The sequence below is a fragment of the Ptychodera flava genome, chromosome 5 (genome assembly GCF_041260155.1).
Source record: "Ptychodera flava strain L36383 chromosome 5, AS_Pfla_20210202, whole genome shotgun sequence".
Taxonomy (NCBI): Eukaryota; Metazoa; Hemichordata; class Enteropneusta; family Ptychoderidae; genus Ptychodera; species Ptychodera flava.
In genome coordinates this window covers 39522588-39546230 of record NC_091932.1, presented here as the reverse complement: position 1 = coordinate 39546230, position 23643 = coordinate 39522588, and positions in this window count along the sequence as shown.

The following is a 23643-nucleotide window of genomic DNA, read 5'->3' as shown; positions in this document are numbered from 1 at the left end:
GTCACTTTTTTGTTGACCTAGATCTCAGAAATCGCTGCACACAGCAATTTCAAACTTGCAGGGGTGATGGACTCCATGAGTACTAGTGCATCTGACACTTGAAATTTTCATCGGTTATATGACCTTGCTGCCATCTTGTATTCACATTTTGTATTCTGCCTAATTTGCATAATATTTGATCAATCGAAAAGTCGTTAGCATCTCTTGCAGAGCATTGTATTAAGATGCCATATGCACATTTCAGGGTCATGACTTTGTCGTGTTTGAGAAGACGATTTTTAAGTGATTAAATTTATTTCCAAAAACTAATTAATTATGCAAAATCGATGTATCTCAGGAACTAAAGGGTCTAAAAGTTTGGTTCCTGATTACCAGCTCTTCATAGGCTCAAACACCGACAAGACCAGACGACCTTGAGAGTGTCAATGTGAGGTCTGGTGAAACAACCGTCGTTAGAATAATGTGGAAGTTAAGGCTCTCTAAATCTTCAGTTGGTCAGTCAGCAACAAAGTCGCATACTTATGTGATCGTTGAAGTCATACTATTGTCAATTTCTGATTTGTGTGATTTCTAGCATTTTTAAAAATCCTCTAAAAGTGGGGAGGGTCTTTTACTCGAGTAGGGTCTTATACTCGAACAAGTACGGTAATATGAGTCCGTGGGACCAAACTTTTTTTGAATTTTGTGTTGTTTTTAATCGATGTGTATCGGCGATTTACACATTACCACAGCAGGGCTTGATGTGATCTTGTTTACATCTCTAATCAGCAACAGGCTCTCCGTTACACAGACAGATGACAGAGAAACATAAACAAATCACCACACTTTGCCATGTCATGTATTTTTCTGCTTCATATTCCTGATGAACAAGTGAGCGTAAAAGTTCACGTAGCTTTGGAATTGACCGCCATAGACAAGTATCACATAAAACGTACATGTTCAAAATATTTGTGAAGTTCCTGATTGGACTCAACGGTACGTTTTGTTTCGCAAAAGGTAAAAAATGAAATACGGTTTGTTACAAGGCATCCTTATCACTGAAACACTCGCAAATATATGGAACAACGATACTTGAAATAGTAAAACTGAATGTATATAGATATAACAGTAAACAATTTAACTAACAGATTTCAATTTTATTGGTTCAAGTATAATAGAAAAAAAATATGGAAAACATGAACAGAATGTAGTAATTTTCTACACTTTTGTTTTCTTACAACTCAAGAAGCCAACTCAAGAAGCCCTATAAGTTTTAAAGAACTATGACAAGTAGTAGTTATTTCTTCTCTTTCAGTGAAAATACTTGTACTAATGTGTGATGTCAAAACTTTGAAATGACTAATGCTGCAGTAAATGTAAATAACCAGTGGCTGCAAAGTATTCCCGTGTATCATTTGAAAATGCATCTTAGAATTTGAAATGAGGGATGAATGTCTGGTTCATTCTTTCAGTGGTGAGCGCTTTCAGCCGTCTTTGTATGACCAACGAGAGATACTGTATCACCACATGTATACCGGCTTTTCCCTCGCAAATGTTTGAATATGCACTTATCTATGTGCATTTGTATTCACGTTTACTTTTATATTTTTCAATTCACATTTGAAGTAGTCTTGTTTACTCTGAATAAAGCACTTTTCTTGCTGCCAGTCTTTCATTGATAAGGATGTTATCTAACACATGAGACTCAAAAGACGATTTAGTGATTTTTCCCGTTTTCAACGAGTTTGGTCATCTTTGAATAAATGATCAGTAGCCGTGATGTAATTATGTTGTGTTCTATTACTTCCAGCTCATTTCCTTTATACCGTTTAGATAAATTGTTCCTGCATGCGTCTATAAAATAACTATTTATTCACTATTGTTCTATATGTAGCTTGAAGGTATTTTTAAAGTTGTAACAGTACTTTTCTTTTGTTCTTTTTGAGGTATACTGTGATAAGAATATTCCCTATTACAACGTATTTCATCCTTCATTTCATTTGTAAGAACTAGGATCGCAATGATGAGACCATTGTTAGTAACAGAAAACATATCATTGTGTCCAATCAGGAATTCCTAAAATTGATTAACATGTAGGTTAGACTGGACAAGCGAAAATTTCAAAACCATCCTGAACTTTCACGTTCACTTGTTCATCGGGAATAAAGGAAACATAAATAACATTGCAAAGTTTGGTGATTTGTTTATATTTCTGTCTGACGTGTGTGAGTGGCCCTGGTGTGTTGTGTAACTGACAGATGTAAGCAAGACCACACCAAGCCCTGCTATGGTAATGTTGTAAAAATCGCTGATACACGTCGATTAAAACAACACCTTAGCCAATTAAGTTTTGCAGCTTGATCGAATTTGAGTGAAGGTCATGTCAGTCCGTCCGTGCATCTGTCACCAGCCTTTTCTCAGACACTTATGAAGCAATTGTTCAAAACTTGGCATAAGTATAGTACCCGTTTTTGTCTTGATGCACGCCATTTGCTTTCACAAAACAATCAAATTTATCCCCCAAGGATTCATTTTTCTTTTGAGGTCAAAAATTGAGGTGGGGATTTACAACACAGGGCAATATAGATGGACACCAGCAAGGGATGCCTGCAAATTTTTTATTTGCTTCTGCTTGTGACAAGAACAAGTCTAGATATGGATGTCAGCCTTACCTAAGAATACTTTCAATGACTCAGTGTCAGTCACATTCAGTGTCAGTCACATGGGTAAAACTAATCTTGTAGACAAAAATCTGGATAATTCTATGCTACAGATTTTTCAGTACTTTTAATAAAAGGGAAACCCCTGATTTCTCTGCCTACACAATATGCATTTCGATTGTTATGATAATGGTTTAATATACTGTTTAACTCTTACACTGTTTAAACTTAGTAACCAATCACCAGATAAAGGAGTACTGGTATTCTTGTTTCCAGTGTGGTATGGGTGGATTGTTCTGGGGAACACCATAGGATAAACTCTATGATTAAATTAATTCATTGTTTGATTTTCTGCACAAGTTTGATGAAATGCTCAATTTTCCATGTTGTCAGCACACTTGTAAATGTGAAACAAACCACAAAAAAACACCCCAAAAAACCCCAAAAAACAAACAAACAAAAACAGTTAAAGACTTCACTGGACACAAAAAATGACACCAATGCTCAAGTATCATTAGGCTAGGCTGACAAACTGAATCAATACAGAGCATATCATGCTAAAATACAGCAGCTAATACTACAAATTCTGAAATCTTATGAATTTACGTAACTCTGTACTGCAAAGTAAACAACAAAACCAACATCTTGTCCATACACCATTGTTTCAAATTACAGTGACTGACAGCCAAAAATAACAAAACAGCAAACATGGAATTTTCATAGGCCATTAAAGGGACAAAGTCACTCATTTTTGACAAATTTTGGTCATTTTAATTTCTGTTGAATATATGCTTTTCTGCTGCTCACTGAAACAGGCTAAATTGCAATCTCTGGTTGTCACAGCTCAACTCATGTGCATGCATGGATATAACATGTGATCACTTAATAATTTAATTTAAGGTATGTACCAAAAATTGTAACATAGTAAATTTCACATGTTAATGTGTCTTATAAAAAGTGAGAATTGAATTGCAATAACCAGGGAGTGAGCATATTTCAGTGAGAATAATCTATCAAAAGAAATTTAAATGGTAAAATAATGTCAAAAATGAGCAACTTTGTCCCTTTAACTTGGTACATATCTAGTACAGATTCTTTTAATTCAAGTGTCAAGCAGCATGACCATTGCACTGTTGAAGTATTAAAATGGTGGTCATGAATATTTTTATAATTGATGCATTGACAAGATAGTACTGTAAAATGTTGATAAAAATAGCTTTGTCCAAAGTATAATAATATTAGCCAGTTCTGAACAGGATGTAAGATTACACCACCGTGTGAACTCACAAATATTTCCAATATGAAAGTGCAGTCCTCTGCTCAGTGCCGAATCATGTACACCCTGGACGTAGGCACCAAGCATAGCATCATGTGAAAAATTTAAAGTCTTAGTTGTAGAGGACTGATAAACAAGATCGACAGTCTGCTTATTTCAAAGCTATTTAAAAAGTTTCTTCTGGGCCTATTTCATATCATACTTGACCCCCCTGGACTTGACCTGCAAGCTTGTATGTACATTGTATTCTGGAAAATGACAGTAACGTTAACGTCATTTTAAGTCAGAGATTCGTCATATAAGTCATTAATTTCACTCAATTATTTCTGTCCGTTCTTCCTGACTGTCAAAATTGATTGAGGTCTAAATATTGAAAGTACTTAATGTAATGATTTGATTTAATGATTTAATGAAATATGTTTCACTTACAACTAGACTAATTGTCACTACTTCCAAGTGTGACTGTGAACATCATTCTAAAAATATTCAAATAACTTCAACGCATTCAAGTTTGTTTACAAGTGTCGCGCTGTACCAAGAAGTTCTCTGGACGTACACTGTACATTTTAGCCTATCATTTTCAGGAAATAAAGGTCTGTATGTTTAAATGATTGGCTTATGAAAAATATATTAAGGATCAGAAGGATGTTGATATTGCAATTCACAAGTCTCGGTGTTGTTTTCCCAAGCAGGAGCGCATCAGTATCACCATGGAGCTATCAAGCTCTGCATGGCAGGGCTGTTTGTTACCGGCGTTATAGTTTATTACATGCCTCGTATATGGAACGTCACGAGCCCCATAGGATTCAATGGTAACTGGTTTGTGACGTGACGGGCCGCATAGTCATCACCCGACCGAAAGTGAACCGGAACTATTTTTAGCACAGACGACAAGCCAGGGATTGAAATGATCAAAAACACACAATTTTTCATGAAAGATTAAATCAATTCTTTAATAAATACGCAAGTTTCAAATATTTAAACACCGCTTAATACTGGAAAAATGAAATAAACGGTGAAAATGCGAATAACACTCAACTTTCATGTGCACGTATTCGTTGCTCGAACTACAGGAACCAGGCTCAAGCGAACGCATAGAAACGAGAACAACTTCCATGTCCGTTTAGCTCAGATACGTCGAACAATTCAATCAATCGGTGAAGTTAACACGAGAAAAATAGGCAACTATAAATGTCAAAAACGAAGATACAAATTGTCCAATATTTTGATTTAATTGTCTTCATCGCTGGAATCTGATTCGATGACACGAATTCGGCGACGTTTAGCCTTGCAATCGCACACTGCCGGTGTTGACGTGATATTGAAAATGCAGTTTGTCATGACCGCGCCTGCAAACAGTTGTTGAAACTTGTCCGTATTTCCAGAAACAGACGGGATGGCCGAAATTTGCGGCTGACAAAGCGAATTACTTGTAGTGGCATTCGTATTTTCTGAGTTGGTTTCGCTGAGTATATGTGACAGTCGTCTTTGCTCACTCAGTTCAAGTTCGTCGTAATGTTGCAGGCTGCCCGCGTTCTTATGGCCGGTTATTTTGATGATTTTGTGCGGGGGCACTCCGGCTGAAGACAGTCGCCGAACGCAGGTTTTCCGTAGAGAATGGTTGGTAATCTTACCCTGGATATTAGCTTTCAAGGCCGCTTTCTTCATGAGTTGGCCGAGTTGATTTTTACCGAGCGGGCGATCGTAAAACCAAACAGCGTCGGACTTCAAGTGATCGATGAATTTAGGCTGTAGCGGCTGTAGGTAAAATGGCGAGTCTGGGTCACACGCTGATCGCGGACGATGTTTTATGTACTCGCGATACAAATCAAGCGGATTTCTGGAATCATCAGTAGCAGTGGCATACATTCTCGGTGAGAATGCTCGGGTGTCAAGTCCGGTACCATCACGAGTCTTAGTCTGCCGTTCGTGGAACTCCAGATACTCGAGGCCGTCGGTGTCTCTGCCGGTCACAATATCGCCAAATTTCAATTGTCGATGTTCATCCCGTCCGCGAAGACCGAAATGTTTACCAAACAGGTAAAACATCGTAAAATTCGCCGACTCGGCATCAAAAATGCCAAGAATACGCTCTTTCCACATCTTCTCTTCTTCTTCAACAGTAACTGCATCAGATTTCTTTTCTTTTCGTCCCTTTCCCTGTCTCTTCAGATCGACTTGCTTCGCACGTAGTGCCTGGTTCATTTTGTGGAACTGCCGATCATTTAAGCTTACTTCATATCCCTTGTCGCGAAGATACCGCTCGAGACTACACTTGATATTAGTAAGAGTGGATGGCTCATACTCTTCTCCGTCGATTTTTCGAACACGATGAAAAATTTGCTGAGAAGAATACTCAGTTCGGCTGGCGGTATTACTTCGATTGGTCGAACTTCGCCGTGTTCGTCGCTAACCATTCGGTACATTTTCGTATGTCGCGCGATGTTGTTTTCACGGTATTTTCTTTCTGGTGGCTTTGTATGAAGTCATCTACTTCATCTTGATAATTTTCTTCTGGCGGTGCACCTAGTAACTGGTCGATCTCTTCCTCCTTCAATGACAACAGCCATTGCGTAATGTCATCCGCCATGATTGACAAGGGAATTCCGTGTTTACAAAATTATGCAAGAAAATCGATAACCGCATAACAGTGATTCTAATATATTCATGCGCCGTCAAACGATGAAACATTATCGTTTTTTTCGACGAATGTAATTATTTCGTGGAAATTAAACAATGAATGTCATTTAAAGATCAAAACAAAACTTCAGTAGGAAAATCATGAGGGGGAGCATGTAATAAAAATATTATAGCCCCAACATGGGACTATGTGCCCTCGAGGCAGGAGACCATTTGCCCTCCTTACGTCGGGCAAATGGTCACCTACCCTCGGGCACATAGTCCCATGTTGGGGCTATAATATATAATATTGCCTCCTACCACAGGCCGTATAACGCTGGTAACACACAGCCCTGACATGCAAAGTAGGAGCTACCACACTCTTTTGGTAGTACCGTGGTATCATATATTGCTTTATGTAGCTGCGAAGGTTTTGCTTTTTTCGAGTTTAAGCTTTTAGTTTTTAGGGTTTGATCAAGTTGACATCCTACCTAAACACTAGTCCAAATATTATGGTACAACGGCAATATTGCCCTACGCTAGGAGGATTATGTGTACCACTGTTGCTACGCGAAGGCTACTTACCCAGAAGAGCTCTCTACCGGGTGCATAGGCCTTCGCGTTGCGACTGTGGTTGCACCTGTGTGATGAGTATGCCGTTGTTTGAGGCAATCAAAGCAGCCAATAGCTGAATACTCGTACCATTCTCGTAGGGCTTAGACTGCTACACAAGTCAATGGCATATATCATGTAAAGTAGGCAGTAAATATGTACCCCTTCACTTTGGCTTTGAACTGCAGATGTGGAATGTTATGATTCAACAGGCTGTCCAATAATTCAAATAATGAATGCCCAAATTGGCTCATAATGGAATAGCTAGTTAATAATGCTCTTCAAATGTTTTCTTTTATATTAATGCACATGTGCCTGCTTTTTTTTCTTAGGAATTATAATTTCACATTCATCAAATATCAGTGAAATTCATAATTTTGGAATGTGTCACATTGACAGTTGAGGGAATACTGGAAACACAATGTAACACTGATCTATACAACAATGTTATATGGTCATGTACAATGTATTGAACAGTTCAATCTCTACATAGGGAGGAAATATGGGAAAGCATATTTAAAATGTGTTCCTGGTACAGATATAGAGCTACATGTGTGTGCATGACCCCATTATTCACTGTATTTATTTTATTTCCGATAGATCTGTGTAGTCAGAGAACTGAAAATACCTGTACATGTGCTTATTGCATTCATATCAAATCCAGGTTTACACAAATGTACTATGTGTTCCAGTAGACAATAAGAAGTTTTAGTCCTGTTTGTGGGGAAAGGTCAACAGAAAGGCTATGCCTATTCAATCAATGATTTAAGCAAACAATTCAAAGTATGGTCATAGATTGAATGCTATAGTGTGAAATTATGGTGTTTTAACATCGACAATACTTTGTCATTTTTTGTGCCTCGTTTCTTTGCATTTTAAACATATCACAGAAAGCAGCCTAGATAGTAGAAGATAGACTGATCCTGATTTGACACAGAAGTAGCAAACACTATTTCAAGATCAATCAAGTCTTCATATTCTGAAATGACATTGGAATTTCACCATATTTAATCAAGTTTAATCTGAATACGTGATCAACATGGCCAATTCACTGTATTAATTACCCGCATTAAATTTCAACAATTGTCATATATTCTGCCATCACTACACAAATGAACACTATCCATTCCAAAGATAGTACTCACATGGTAAAGCCAATATAAACTTGAAATGCCACAAGTAGCCATACCAATCAGATGACTGTACCTAAATATTTAAGTATACTAAAATCACTTTTCTTGAATCAAAATTATTAATTATCACACCAAAGCTTACTCTTAAGGCATTACCTAGGTAAATGTTACCGGGGTTCCCCAGTCAGGTTTATCAGGGTTTACCAGGTATCTACCTCCATGGGATATCAGTGCAGTCATACTAGCGGACAACAGAAATTTTATCAGGGTTCCCGATATTCACCAACCTTAGCAAAAACACTGTTTAGTGTTTATTAACAAAAACACTACATGTACAATTTATAGCCAGAATGTCACGAGTCATTCCCTTTAATATGTTGGGTTAACAGAGGAACAATAGATTGAATTGGCTATAAACTTAATGCCATAGCAACAAGAGAGACAATCCTATTTAAGATAATGGTGGGGAAGAGATACACAGAGAGTTGGAAATGAACACTTAATAGAAAGTAAGAGGCAGTGAGCGAGTGATGTCATGTGAGCATAATTGTCTTTGCAAACAATTTGTTTTCTACTTTTAGTGCACCGACAACATGCCCCAAAATGTGTGACCCTCCCCTTAGAGGAGCTCAAAAAATTGTGACCCTCCCCAAACAGAGGCTCAAAAATTTGTGACCCTCCCCAAAATCCCCCCGCCCCCCTGCTAATTTACGTCCAGTCCCTAAGAAGAACAAGTTTGATAAAATTGTACTTGTATGACTTATCTCAGAGTATGTTTTCTTCAATCAATTGCAGAATGTAAATGCTATTGAATTTTCTCTTTTTTCCTTTGGTCCTTGGTTAAATACAACTTTCTTGCAAGGTCTTTCTTTGAACTATATTACTCTCAGTGTATGTGTTGTGCGTATGGTCTCGCTTTTCACTTCAGAACATACTCTCAATCACTCCACCCAGTAATTGTAACTTTATTTGGTAACTGGCGCAATGTTGGCAGAATGTAAATCTTCTTGAAGTTTTAGCTCACATTTGGGTATGTACATATACCGAAGAGAGCTTATACGATGAGTTGGCGGCGCCTGTATGTCTCTACGTATGTATGTACCTATGTAATATAGTATGTGTGGTTGTACGTCTGTGCGTGTGTAGATTAATAATTAAAATCTAGAGAAAATTGTCACATTTAATGACTTTTATCTCGAAAAAGTCTATTCATGTTTGATTTTCTTAAAAGAAATAAACACGTGGGCGTGGTAACGGGGCAGAAGCTGCAACTGTGTCAATATTTCTTTGCAATACATCAAATGAATTTTCTTGCTGTCAACAGCATGCTGATTTGAGCAGCATCTAAGTCATACATGTCTTGCACTTTTGAAAGTCGAAAGTGTCGAATATCTGGGTTGACAATACGCGCACAACGCTTAAGCCGCTGCAGACAGTATATGAGGATAAAGAGCGGTGCAACCAACCTTCGCGGTTCATAGAGTTAAGAGAATAAAGAAACGAATTGAATACTGAAATTTTGGTGCAATAACCTCATGCACAATGATGGATAAGATCAATTGTGTAAAAAGACAGCAATTCTTGGCCTGCTAGCAGAACTGCCAAGTACATGATTGTTCATTTTACTTTGCGTGCATGCCTAATAAATATGCGGCTTTATGATAATGGGGTTGGGTTGACATGAAATGTTTTGATCATATGGACGGGGGACTTGAAGTTTTTGATGGTATTGAGGGGGATGTCTTTTATGTTTTTTCCTTTTATATGTATGATAATTTTTTTCTGGAAAAACTGTGGCCAGTGTTTGACCGCCCTGACCCCTAAAATGCATATTTTAAAATAAAAAATATTTTGAAAAAAACCCTGCCGACCTACCCACCCTATTTTGAAAACCACGTTATCGAAACAGCACACTTTATGGTTTTTTATTGCCTTAGCTGTCGTCGGGTAACCATTTTTAAATTGCTCAACTTTCGTTCGCGATCGCTGTATGTGAATGAATATGTTGTCATTTCGAGGGTCGCATTTGGCTCCCCGAGCTTTCTAACTCGGATGACAGTGCACAGTAAGTGAGGCTACCCACAATTCTCCATGATCTGTACACACCGAGATCACTCACTGAACTCAAGCGAATTTCTTCTTTACACTGAACAACTCGGTCCATATTTCAAAATTCTGGCAACATAGTTCTGATAATCATAATTTTCTGATTTCTCACTGCGAATAATTAGGAGATCAACCTCTTTTCCGCGGAGGAGATAGCAATTTTGTAATTTTATCGACATAGATTTTTGACAGCCATACACAATATTTTCAAGGAAACTAAGGAATAAGTTGCATCTGTATTGCCAAAAGAAAGGGTATTGATAGTCTGGTTCCCTGACCCATTTCCCCGGTAGAGGGCGTGGGGCCTATATTTTCCCACGCCCTCTACCGGGAAATGGGTCAGGGAACCAGACTAGGGTATTGATTTTTTTAATGTTCGTAACAAAGGAAATTTGCATGTCTGACAGGTGGTATGATGAGACCATCTCAGTTGCTGATTACTTTATCTTGACAAGTGTGAAATTTTTAGTACTCCAAACATCGACTTCTCATTCAATTTACTCTTGAATTTTAAACATAATCAATAATTTTGAAACATAGTTTTAACAAATAATCCTGGACTTAGATTGTAAATTAAAAATTGTTGAGAAACTGATAAAATTGAAAAAGCCTTTTGCAAAAAATTCTGAGTGAACAAATCAAAGGGAAATGTGGGTAGCCTCACTTACTGTGCAGTGCAATTCAGGCGGTAAAAGGCTCTGACGTCAATGTATAAGATTACCAGGGGTCAAAAGGAACTAGCCGCCACACTCTTGGCGGTCTGCGGCTGTGGAAACGGAGCTATCTGTGGCGGTGTGGGCTGCGCCTATGCGGGTCATCAACAGGTCAAAATCGCCAGGCTAGGCGGTCTATATAAAATAAAGAATTATAGCCCATGTAGCATGGGCTATCAACGGATGTCGACCGGTGTTCGGTCAACACACAAATGCTCTCACGGAAACTCCATAAGGGACTGGTCAGTTTCTTCGGCTTGGGGGGGGGGGGGCGGTGGATTCATGGGGGGGGGGCACCCTGTTTTTGACTTTGGTGGTAGGGGGGTCACCATGTTTTTGAAATGCCCAATAGGGGGGGTCAGTGTGTTTTTTAATTTCGACATGGCTCATACTTGCGAAAAATGCATTGTGCCAGCCACAAATTTCATCATTCAGTTGCATTTTTCGGTGCGCCCTTCGGGCGCATAACTTTAATAATAATAAGACATTTTTCAGAGCCCCGCCCTAGTGCAAAACTTTAATATATCAGACATATATATATATATATATATATATATATATATATATATATATATATATATATATATATATAATATATATATATATATTATATATATATATATATATATATATATATATATATATATATATATATATATATATATACATATATGATATACTTGTATGTTTAAAATTTTTCGGCGTGCCCTTCGGGCACATTTCTTTAAAATATCAAACAATATTTTTCAGCATGCCCTTCAGCTACATGACTTTCATATATCAGATATGTATATATATTAGAGATATCTGGATGTTTAATATTTTTCGACGCGCCCTTCGGGCGCAGTAAATTAATATATCAGAGATACTATGTCAGATATATCTTGATGTCTGTAAATTGAAAGTCTGTTTTGCAAAGTATATTGATCATTATGAAATCTGCAGTTCATATGAAAAGCATGACAAGTTCCTTATACTTTTCTGTTTCCTCTATGAGAATTCAGTGTTAGAAAGCAACATGCACTAATATTTCACAATCACATTTTTCTTACAACAGTTCTGGACATCTGCTTTATGCATAAAAAGAGTGGAGTACATTCACAGCTCATTCAAAATACTGTATTCAAACTTTAGAATTGACACTGTTAAGTTCCTATCTTACAACTGACATGACAACAATTTCACTAAAACACAGAATGACTGAATGTTTAAATTATATATATATATATATATATATATATATATATATATATATATATATCTATATATATCTTTCTATCTATCTATCTATCTATCATCTATCTATCTATCTATCTATCTATCTATCTATATATATATATATATATATATATATATATATATATATATATATATATATATATATATATATATATATATACACTGAATAATTCAATTTATATTCCACCTTTTGTTTTAGGCCGCGTTCAAAAAAAGTGGTGAGGGGGGGGGCTGGAGGAATTCAGGGGGGGGATTCGAAAATTTTGGGGTAGTCGAGGGGGGGACTTGAAAGTTTTGCTCTGCCTATAGGGGGGGACCTGAAAATATTGTGACTTTCAACATTTTGATGTCGTCCAATGGTTCTAATATTAGTAATAATTAAACAAAATCTAGAACCGTTTTGTCATATTTTATGTCTTTAATCTCAAAAAGTCTAAAACTGTATGAATGCCATTAAATTTTCGTAGAACAAGTTTGCCTTGTAATGGGGCAGGAGCTACAACTGTTTATAATTTTTCAATATTTCTATGCAATGTATCAAACACAGTTTCTTGGTGTCTCTCTACAGCATGCTGAAAAACACAATATTCAGTTTGTCAACAAAGCCCGTTTGTCTAAATATTGGTGATAATTGAATGATGCAAATGCACGGTATACGTAGGCTGTGTTGGCAAGCTGAATACTGGATAGCTCAACATTCTGTAGGGAATAGAACAAGAACACAATTGTATAAACTGAACAAAAATGTTGTCAAAATAAAAAGTTAATTCAACTACTGCCCTGCTACTACATACTGGCAGTGAGAGTGATACATGTAGCTCTGACTCTGATGTAGTTTAAAAAGAGTTTCGGTCATAGGACACTCAATTGACAGTGAAACATACATCTACTTGTACACAAGATCCAGCCAGAGAGCAACACATAGAAGACTAGGGGACTAACAGTTACCATGGATTTTTGAATTCTGGCATATGAGAACAATAAAATATTAGAGAAAAAAGATGGGGTCACCATAATTGATCTTATACAAATATACGATGAAAAGTAAGTTTTTCTAAAATCACTTAAAATCAATATATAAAACCATTCATTTCAAGTTTATGCAGTGAATGAAATTTTCACAATAACACAAAAGTAAAACTTTTAATAGTAAAGACTCTAATTTAAATGGAAAAATGTGTGACTAAATGGAATCTTTTATTTTTTATCAAATTTGTCATTATTACACCCAAAATTTCTGAGATTAAAACATTAATTTCATGGAATATTTTAACCGTCCAATCCAGTATTGTCAATATTTTGTAAAACAGTTTATAAGTGGCATCTAAGTTGTATATGTCTTGTACTTTTGAAAAAAAAATTTGGTAGGTCACTGTGCTCATTTTTTCACAATTTGGTTAAACGTAGCTAGGAATACATAATTTTCATACTCTCTCATGATTGTCATTTTGTGTGCTTTTCAGCTGGTGCCGTTGAACTGGCCAGAGTTGGATAAACTCAAGTGGGCTTAGACTGAGAAATCCAAAAGTTCACTGATGCATTTAAAATGAACCAATTTAAGAACTTGCCCTAGGTATATGGCTCTACAACCTGCTGATAAGAGATAGTGTTGAACATTTGCGTGCAGAACGACACATTACATGTTTTTTTTACTCTGCGTGCATCCCTAATAAATATGCGGCTATATGGTAATTTGGGGGGGGGGACTTGAAAATTTTTGAGGGTATTGAGGGGGGGACTTGAAAATTTTTGAGGGTATTGAGGGGGGATCTGAAAAAAAATAAGATTTCAATCGCGATTCCTCCAGCCCCCCCTCACCATTTTTTTGAACGCGGCCTTACCTTTGTCGCGCGCACGGGGGGGGGGGGGTCACCCTGTTTTCGAAAGCTGGAATAGAGGGGGGGCCAGCCTGTTTTTGAAAGTAGGAATAGGGGGGGGGGTCAGCCACTTTTTGACGTCAGCAAAAAATTATCCACCGCCGCCCCCCCAGGCCGAAGACACTGACCAGTCCCTAAGGAAGCCGTTTATTAGCCCAACTAACGCGTACTTTTTGGAAGCTTGTGAATGCAAGATAGATGACAATTTATGGTTAGCAAGGCAATCTGTTTCTATAGGTACGCTAATATTTCTATTTCAAAAGTCTTGTCTTGACTGACCGGCCCCAACAGAATCACAAAACACGGCTTCTAGCTTGTGATCATTATGCTAATGACATGTGGTCACGGTATTAACCTTACGGCACTGGCGCCCAACTTTGTCCACCTAATTTAATCTATTTTGGTCTCCCTTCTTTATTTACGCCGAATCATCTTACTGATAGTTAATATTTAATAGAATAACGGTAAAATGCTATTCCATGGCTACACCAGCCGCTGACTATATAAGGGGCCGTGGATAATTAAAACACGCCCACGGCAAACGCAACTTCTGCGTTTAGGGGAGGGGGTTTGGCTGTATTTCGATTATCGTGTGCAAAAATCGCACTATATGTTTTTATATCACAACATCTCGCTACACGTTTTCATCCCGTTGTATTGTTTGGCGTGAACCAGGCCAGTGCGGCACCGGTTACACCATTCTTTTGACATGGAAGTATCGATTCAGTAAGGAAAATAAAGAAAGTGAGATTTTTCAGAATATTCAATTCAGTAAATTTTCTACCTGATTCGAGCTCACAACGCATGGCACCCAGTCACCTAGCGCAGACATCACAGTCAAAACCGCTTGGTTAATCCCCGCCCTTAAAAAGAGTGATTCAATAATCGACCAAATTGTTTACAATTATTGTGACTGCGGCCCTTCACACGCTGTGTAAAGTTCATGAAGCCCTAGCACTCACAAACTCGCAATCACACATCGCGCACAAACTTTATCAAATACATCACTTGTGTCATACCCATGAATGTTGGCCGGGATTTTTTCGCCGACACACCAATGTTCTCACAGAGGCTCTCTCTCTGCCAGTCATGAAGTTGGCAGAACTAACGTGAGCTTTTCAAGATCGCTTATACAAAATTCTTGTACAACAATTGTCGTATATGGTTAGCAAGGCAATCTGTGTTTATTGTTACACCAGAACTAAGTTCTCAGAGTTGAATTTAAAAGTTCTAAGCCGAAAATGTATGCATAAATTATGTTCAACAATGCAGGGTAATATTTGGTTTCCGATAGCCAGGTCTTGCCAACAATCTGTCAGTTGTACTTCAAGATTTATTGCAGACAACCTGCAGCTGAAAGCATTACGATCCCAACCGGTACCTCAACCCAGACACAGTAAACAGGGACACGTGACACATGAAGCATTGTCCACGTTAACACACAGTGTCCAGAGCAGGTAATTCTTGCAAAAGTGGGTTGGTCGGTTACCAACATCAACTTTGACAGGCTCAGAATATAGTTTAGCTAGTATTGTATTGGCTTTGATTACGCATACGACCTGTTGTCTTATAGTGTTAGCAGTGACGCAAAACCTTGTTCCTTTTGAAAACTTTCTTTCATTTTTACCCACACATAAAGATTGGTCTCGCTCAAATTGTAATTAAATTCGTGGAATTTCCGCAGAGGTCACCTTCTCACCTCAATATGTCAATTACCTTCAAGGACGCCACAAAGCAGGACATTTTTCCCACAGTTAGTTTCCCGCGTCGTATTTCAGCTGCAGGTTCCTCCGGAACCTGTCCAAAAGAGGAGCTTGAGAACGAAAAAAGGGATTTTACCTCCATTCCGCAATTTGTTTCGATACGTCGCAACGTGAGTCTTTGTTGGCACATAATTAAAAATGGCGGATGGAAATGGAACGCAGGATGAGTCGACAGTAAGCTCGCCTATCCCTTGTACAGAAAGCAGTGAAAATGCCTATAAGTGGAGTTCACAGGATGCTACTGATGCGGCTTTGGGCGTTGCTCTGGTAGGTAATCGTTAAATGTATTTGAATTTCTCCTCTTTAATCTTTTAAGAAGAAAGATAGTGTTCTCTTAATACAGTCGGCCTTGGCAACGACGTCGACGAAGTGGTAAACGTATACTATGTCAGGTATAAATACAGTCGAAATTGCCGTCCGTAAAGGTGCTCGCAGTATCAAAACAATGTTTCTGTCTTTTAAAATATAGCTCTACCATAGTCAAATAAAGAGACAGTTAAATGATCAGGACTCCGAGTATAACGTTCTACGAATTTCCGAACATTAAAAGAAGTTATTGAAGTTTCATTTTGTATTTACTGACTGTTCACATAATATAGGTCTAGAATTGGATGTGGAATAGTGAAATTGAATTCGGAATGGCATGTTGTGTTGTGTTGTGAAATGAAATTCAGAACAGCATACAGAATGTGAAATAGAATTTGGAATGGCATGTTGTGTTGTGAAATGAAATTCAGAACAGCATACAGAATTGTGAAATAGAATTTGGAATGGCATGTTGTGTTGTGAAATGAAATTCAGAACAGCATACAGAATTGTGAAATAGAATTGGAATGGCATGTTGTGTTGTCAAAAGAAATTCAGAACAGCGTACAGAATTTGAAATAGAAAACGGAATAGCATACAGAGTTGTGGAATAGGATACAGAGCAGTGGAATAGCATGTTGAGGAGTGGAATAGAAAACGGAGTTGCATGTCAAGTTGTAGAATCAAAGTAGTAATTTTGGCATGGATTGGACACCATATATATAACTAGTCATTGTGCTTAGTCTCTCTGCCTATCAACCTTTTACTTTCATATTTGAATCTTTTCCTTGCTTTTTTACGTGCAAAATAGTAGTGCGTTTTGCAAAGACTTTGGGATTGTAATGAACGCTGTGTCGTGGTTGGTATTTTGAAATAAGGGAAGGGATAAAAATCGCAGGTGGGGGCCGGGGATTTTTGTGGATGGGTCGCCAGTCTTTATGCAACTATTTTTAAGAGTCCTGAAAAGTTTGTGCACGCAGGTTCGAAGAACTAAAAGAAAATAAAGATGCCAAGATGTGACCCATATGGTGAAATGACTTTACATATACACACACAACTTGAAGATACAGTCACACACAAAGACACACAATGACATAGAAAAAGACAGACACTGACAGACACAGACACACATATTCATGACACACATTTATATGTCTTTGTGTGTGTCAGTGTCTCTCTCTGTCTCTGTCTGTGTCAGTGTGTGCCCTAGTGTGTGGCTGTGTCTTCAATGTCTTTGGTATAACTAGAGTGAATGTTGTCATCCATGCTATCAAGGTATGGCATTCTCTACGCATGTTTTTAGACAACTATTTTAATTTTGGGGAGTTGCGAATTTTCTTGAAAAATTATCGACGGTTCAGAAGAGAAATAAATAATCCGATCCTTTATTGGCTTGACAGAAACATTGTTCCAACATACAGATATCGAAAATAACGTTTCTCTAGTGTGCAGAAATCAGCGAACTGGAAAATCTGCACAGCATGCAAACTGCTCTACAAGAAAATTGCAATAAATAGTGCTGCGCCTACTCGGGCATTTTGAGGCTGTAACCAGAACTAGTATATAATAAGACAAACCGCCTACTTTGGCGGTTAATAAAGATTACAAAACCATAAAACATGGGCTAACAACGGATGTTAGCCAGCAGTTTTTACGTACACATAAATGTTCCCACGGAAACAACATCGGCAATCCATAAATTTTGGCACTGATGGGTACTTTCCAAAAGCTTGTGGAAATAAATTACTAGTTCCATATTGGCAGTTTATAGTCAGCCATCTTTTTAGCAGGAAGGTATTATTTTCTGAATATTGTCGCCTTTACAACATCTATCAGCCATAGGGCCATATGGCATTATCAGCATACCAAGAGTGTAAAAAAATCATAATATATGATTTTGAATACTTTCGACTTTTGTATACTGAATGGTATACAATCGTCAGAACTGCACTCAAAGGTCGTATCGTATCCATACGATCAATGCAAACACTGTATCCCAGGTACGATGGTATGGATGAAAGTTGAAACATGTCTGTCATAATCTACATAGTTTAATTTAAATGTTGCAGCTATGATGATGAGGTGCATCTAGATATCGTGCACGAAATACATTGTTTGTAAACCAGTAACTCGCATAGGCGCAGTTCGGACGACTATTTCCCTTAACTACTGCACTCGAATCTTGAATTATCACTTCCCATGTCAAATTAGTGCAATTGTATAACAGATCTTGTTATTAATAGTCGCGCCAGCGGCTTACTGACTACGCATGCGCGTATTCATAATATACTATGCGAGTAACCGGAAGAGTACCCTTCTTTCGTGGGCGCCGCCATGTTTTTTTTGAGTGCTCGTAAATAAACAAATTCGAAACGTGCTCTCTTTTATTTTATAACGTGCCATTAATAAAATATTCTTTTCCTCTTAGCGAGTAATTATTATTATCCACCCTGTCGCTTATACAAAATTTCTTATCACGCCTAAAAATTAAAAGAAGAGAGAAAACTATCGTGCATATGAACGAGAACATTTGCAAAGAATGCTGGGATTGAATCTTGGAAAGGCGCCCTCTGTGTCAATAACTATATGCAAAATTTACCCGATTTTAGAAGTAACGCTGGTTTTCAGCTTACATATCGGAAGTTTGGCGGTACAGTTACTATTGCAAAGTTAATGATGGCACAATACGTCCCTTGTTAAACACAATAGATAGTAATGACGGTAAAAATTGCAAATTTATGTCAAACTTTTTGAGACATAACAGAAAATCTATACCTACAGGGTCTGACATCGTGTACGTGAAATGTCATCAGAGGGTAAACCGGTCATACTTGTACAAACGTATATAGAAAGTAACAATTAATTCTATTTTAAATTTTATGATTACTAATCATGAATCGATACAAATAACATTTTCAATCTCAACGCCTGGCGCGACACCAAGGACTGAGCCCTATATAATATTAAATTTATGATTCTGAATATTCTTGAAAAATAATAACGCTTCTGAAGTTACAAAAAGTACCCTACAGCACTGAAGTCTTTAATGAAGATCAGTTTCTCTGCCCAATTCACGCAGTTGTAGGACAGACCCTCAAAAATATGGTCAATATGGTTACACTGCATCAGCATTGCTCAGTAACTTGATGCATGGTCACAGTACTGCCTCGGCAGACTCTCTAGATAGTAAGGGAGTCTTCAGTAATTACAGAGGGCGGGAGAATTCCGAACACACTTGTACCGTAAATTGTAACCGTCCCCTATCCTCCTGTCTAAAATGGCCCCCCTTGTCCGACATTCTAAAACTTGACCCCCCCCCCCAACTACTACATTATACTCCCAAGGAATAACGGAAACAGTATCAACTAATTTACATAACAATTGTTTTAATTGTTATGAGAGTTAGGGACAAATTATGGAGGGAGGGCTGGTGTTTTGGAGGGACAGTTGCAATTTATCACGTAAGAATTTTTTTAAGAGATATTGATTTGAGGGAGGGTCACCATATTTTATGCAACTATTAGAAGGCAAGATGCGGCTGATATAGTGCTTCATCCAAAAATATCAAATCATAATACATGGAGTCTATCAGGCAAATTATTGACAATTTTTCCCCCTAAACATGCTATATCTGTATAATATATATTTCTGATAATGTATTTATACGTACTTTGCCTGAAGTGGAAAGTCAAATGTGCATTTGTGTACAAGAAAATGATTTTGGAATTTTATCTAAAATGTTGGTTAACTATACACGAATAGGTAAATCTGTGCATTTTTGTACGCTTGATTATTGAAATTAATGTTCTTGATGAGATTAGAGTGGTTACAAGTCCATGGTTGTGCAAGAAATGTGATTTTGGAATTTCACCGAAATGTTGTTTCTTATACATGGCAGTCTATGATGAAACTATGAATAATTTGTTTCCAATACAAAAATAGGTAAATCTGTGCATTTTTGTACGCTTGATTATTGATATTAATGTTCTTGATTAGACTAGAGTGGTTACAAGTCCATAGCTGTACAAGAAATTGATTTTGGAATTTCACCGAAATGTGGATTCACTGTATACAGTAGTCAATGAGAGAACTATGCACACTTTTTTCCATTACAAAAGTGACAATATCTTTGCATTTATGCTCAATTAATAATTGATGTTTTTGACCATTGTCTTTCATCAGTTTTAACTGTTCAAGGTGTCTAATGTATTATACCGCTTGTTACGGCCAAAATTGAGCCGTGTAATTTTGTTTGTTTCAATGGGCATTCAGAGTTAAATCAACAAAACGTAAAATGTTTCCATCGCGTAAGTACGTCCATGACGCTGATGTCTACGTTCCCACACTGCCAAGTACGGACTCAGGACATTAAAGACGGAGCCTCTCTTTAAAAGGGCACCAAGGTATGGTGGCGTTCATTGTGTAAGTGGACACCAAAGAGGCAACACGCGGGTACACGCTCCACAAAATGCCACTTTTTAGTTTTCCCCGGCAACAAATACACAGACAGACTGCCAAGCGGTCAGCGTGAAGTTACTGCCCATCGAACTATGTGGTTATATTCAAAGTCTAACGCGACTGGAAGACAAATTTTTAGGAAATTCAAGTGTTTGTGCTGGGGAATCAATGACCTTCGGCGATTTGAACAGACCGTCAATCAAAAGCTTGCATAAATTTTGTTTGCAGGATTAGCAAAATGTGACAAAAGGTTGAGATCAGTTTGTGTAATTAATGTTATAGAAATCAAACATCATACTGGCCATGTGTTTGACTGGGAGGAGAACTCCACTAATGCGAGAACCTTGGATTGAAAAGTGCGGCTTTAAGTCATCGGTATCATTGTTTATGTAGTCGTTTAATTTCAGTCCACTGTTCGCTCGGATTCCGCCATATTAATATTCGTTGATTTAAACTTTCAATAGTTCATATTTCGATAGTAAAATCATTCAGTTGGTGATACACTAAATACCTTTCAATCTGCGCGCGAATATCTTTGTTAGAATCGCAGCTTTGTCTGGGACGAATATCAGTATTCACAATAAAGAATAGGTTCAGTTTTGGAAGTTGGAGTGGAACATGGAATTGAAAGTGCGCAACTGGCGGACAGCAATTTCACGGGACCCTACAATGGCTACAGTGGACACCACAGACATAGAATTTGTTGTCTGACCACAGACATTGGAGAAAAAGTTGGTATGTTGATAACTTCAATGCTGTGTTATGTCCAACATTGATGGACGCGTAATACAAACGATGGTTTCGACCGTATCACATTCTAACAAAGATAGCGTAACCAGTTAGGCCTAACTCGGATTCGTCTAGATTGAAAACAGTATTGTTATATTCTTGGACTTGAAGTACGCGGAGAAGTGTTTCAAGTATAAAAGTCTTTGTTATCAGTCGACTTGGAATACGCGAATTATTGGACTGAGAAGTACTTACAAATTTGCATCATGGCAACCTGCGGAAGTCCAAGTAGTGAAGCTTGGGTGCCCGGTAAAATTTACGACAAAGTTCCGCATGATCGGCAAGATGTTGCTGAACGTACAAGATGGGATAAAAATGAAGTTTTATTTCTTGGTCGTAGAAGGGCAGGCCTTGCCTCTCGTGTTACTATTTGTTATACTAGAATCTGCAAAGCAGAAGACGATAATATGGCGGTGGAAGAGCTTGAAGGATTGTATGGCTGTCTAGAGGTTGCCTTTCAGAGGTTTAAAGAGGTTCATATTCAGTATGCTGATATTATCGCAGCATTGGATAAAGATACATTCGATCGATGCACAAGTCACTACCAGGAAATGCAAGATGTTATGACACAGGCCAGAGATCGATGTAAAGCTGCATATACCAGAGAGAGTAAATTACTGATGACGAAATAACCCCTCAAGATAGTGTTTCCATGGCAGGCTCGGATAAATGTTCAAAGGTTAGTAAAAGCCAGCAGTACTGCATCAAGTACACTTGCAAAACTCACTGCAAAGAAAACTGCATCGGCTACTAAGGCGAAATTGATGGAAGATCAATATACCTCCAAAGTGGAAACTAAAGAGAGGATGGGGAAAATGATGTTGGATTATTACATTAGCAAACTGCAGCCATTCAGAAGGCCCAAGAGGCAGAAAGAGAATTACTAATAAGGAAACGAGATGCGGAATAAAAGGCGATGAAAGCGGAAGTTAAGAGGGAGTGCTTGCAAAGGAGGGCATTGACAGATATGCAGAAACGTGGCATGGAAGTTGATTTGGAAACTACTAAAATAGAAGAAGAAACATTAGCAAAGCTAATTGGAGATAAGATTGCATTGTCACCTATGAAAATTGAAGAACCTGCTGTACAACGGACTTCATGGTCAAACACAATATGCCTGCAACTGGTGTTAAGAAACCTTTGGAAGAACACTTCATAGTTCAAATATAAACCTTGCAGCAACACAATGGAAGCCCACTTCACAAATCCAGCCACCTTCAAGGTCAAAGGTCGACACGGGTTTCCCTTTAGAACAAGCTCGTAAGTTTCAGGAAGCTACTAAGTTTTCCCGTGTCCTGAATTACCAATAACTTCCGATGAAGACATCATCAACCAATTAGCCAGCTCATCACTAGCATGTGAGAAATCCAGGGTAATGGAAATGAGTGGTTTGTCGGTAAACGAAAATAACACTGTTGCACAATGTCAACTTGTTGACGCCATTCGGTTACCTAAAACCAAGATTGTGGAATTTGATGGCAATCCCTTGCGATATGCAGTATTTATGAACTCCTTTGACAGTTTTGTTGACAAGTCTACAGTTACTGATGCAGACAAACTTACTTGCTTCCTAGAATATTGTGATAGCAAGGCAGGCAAAGTTATTGAGCCTTGTGCACTCATGGAACCCTCTGCGGTTACCAGAAAGCCAGAGTATTGCTGAAGACTAAAAGTCAAGCATGGGTCAGTAAGATAGTCAATGGACTACCCATAAAGCCAAATGATAGTGACGCCCTGCGCGACTTTGTGGATGATATCAGGGGGTGTTTGAAAACACTCAGAGCTGCGGACAGAACAGGTGACATAGATTCTCAGGAGAGAATGGTGAAAGTTATGACACGTTTGCCAATGTATCTACAATCAAGATGGCGAAAGCAAGCCTATCATATCAAGAAAGACCGAGGCAGATATCCTGACTTTCAGGAGTGTGCTGAATTTCTTCAGCGTTCAAGGTGGTAGAACTAATCATCTAATGACAGAGCAGAGAGTTCAAAGTCACAGAATAAACTCAACTGTCATATTTGTAGCCAAGGACACTCCCTCACAGTTTGTGATCAGTTTAGGAAGATGACGCCTCTGCCGTGAGTGAAAGCAGTGAAGAATACGATGGTTT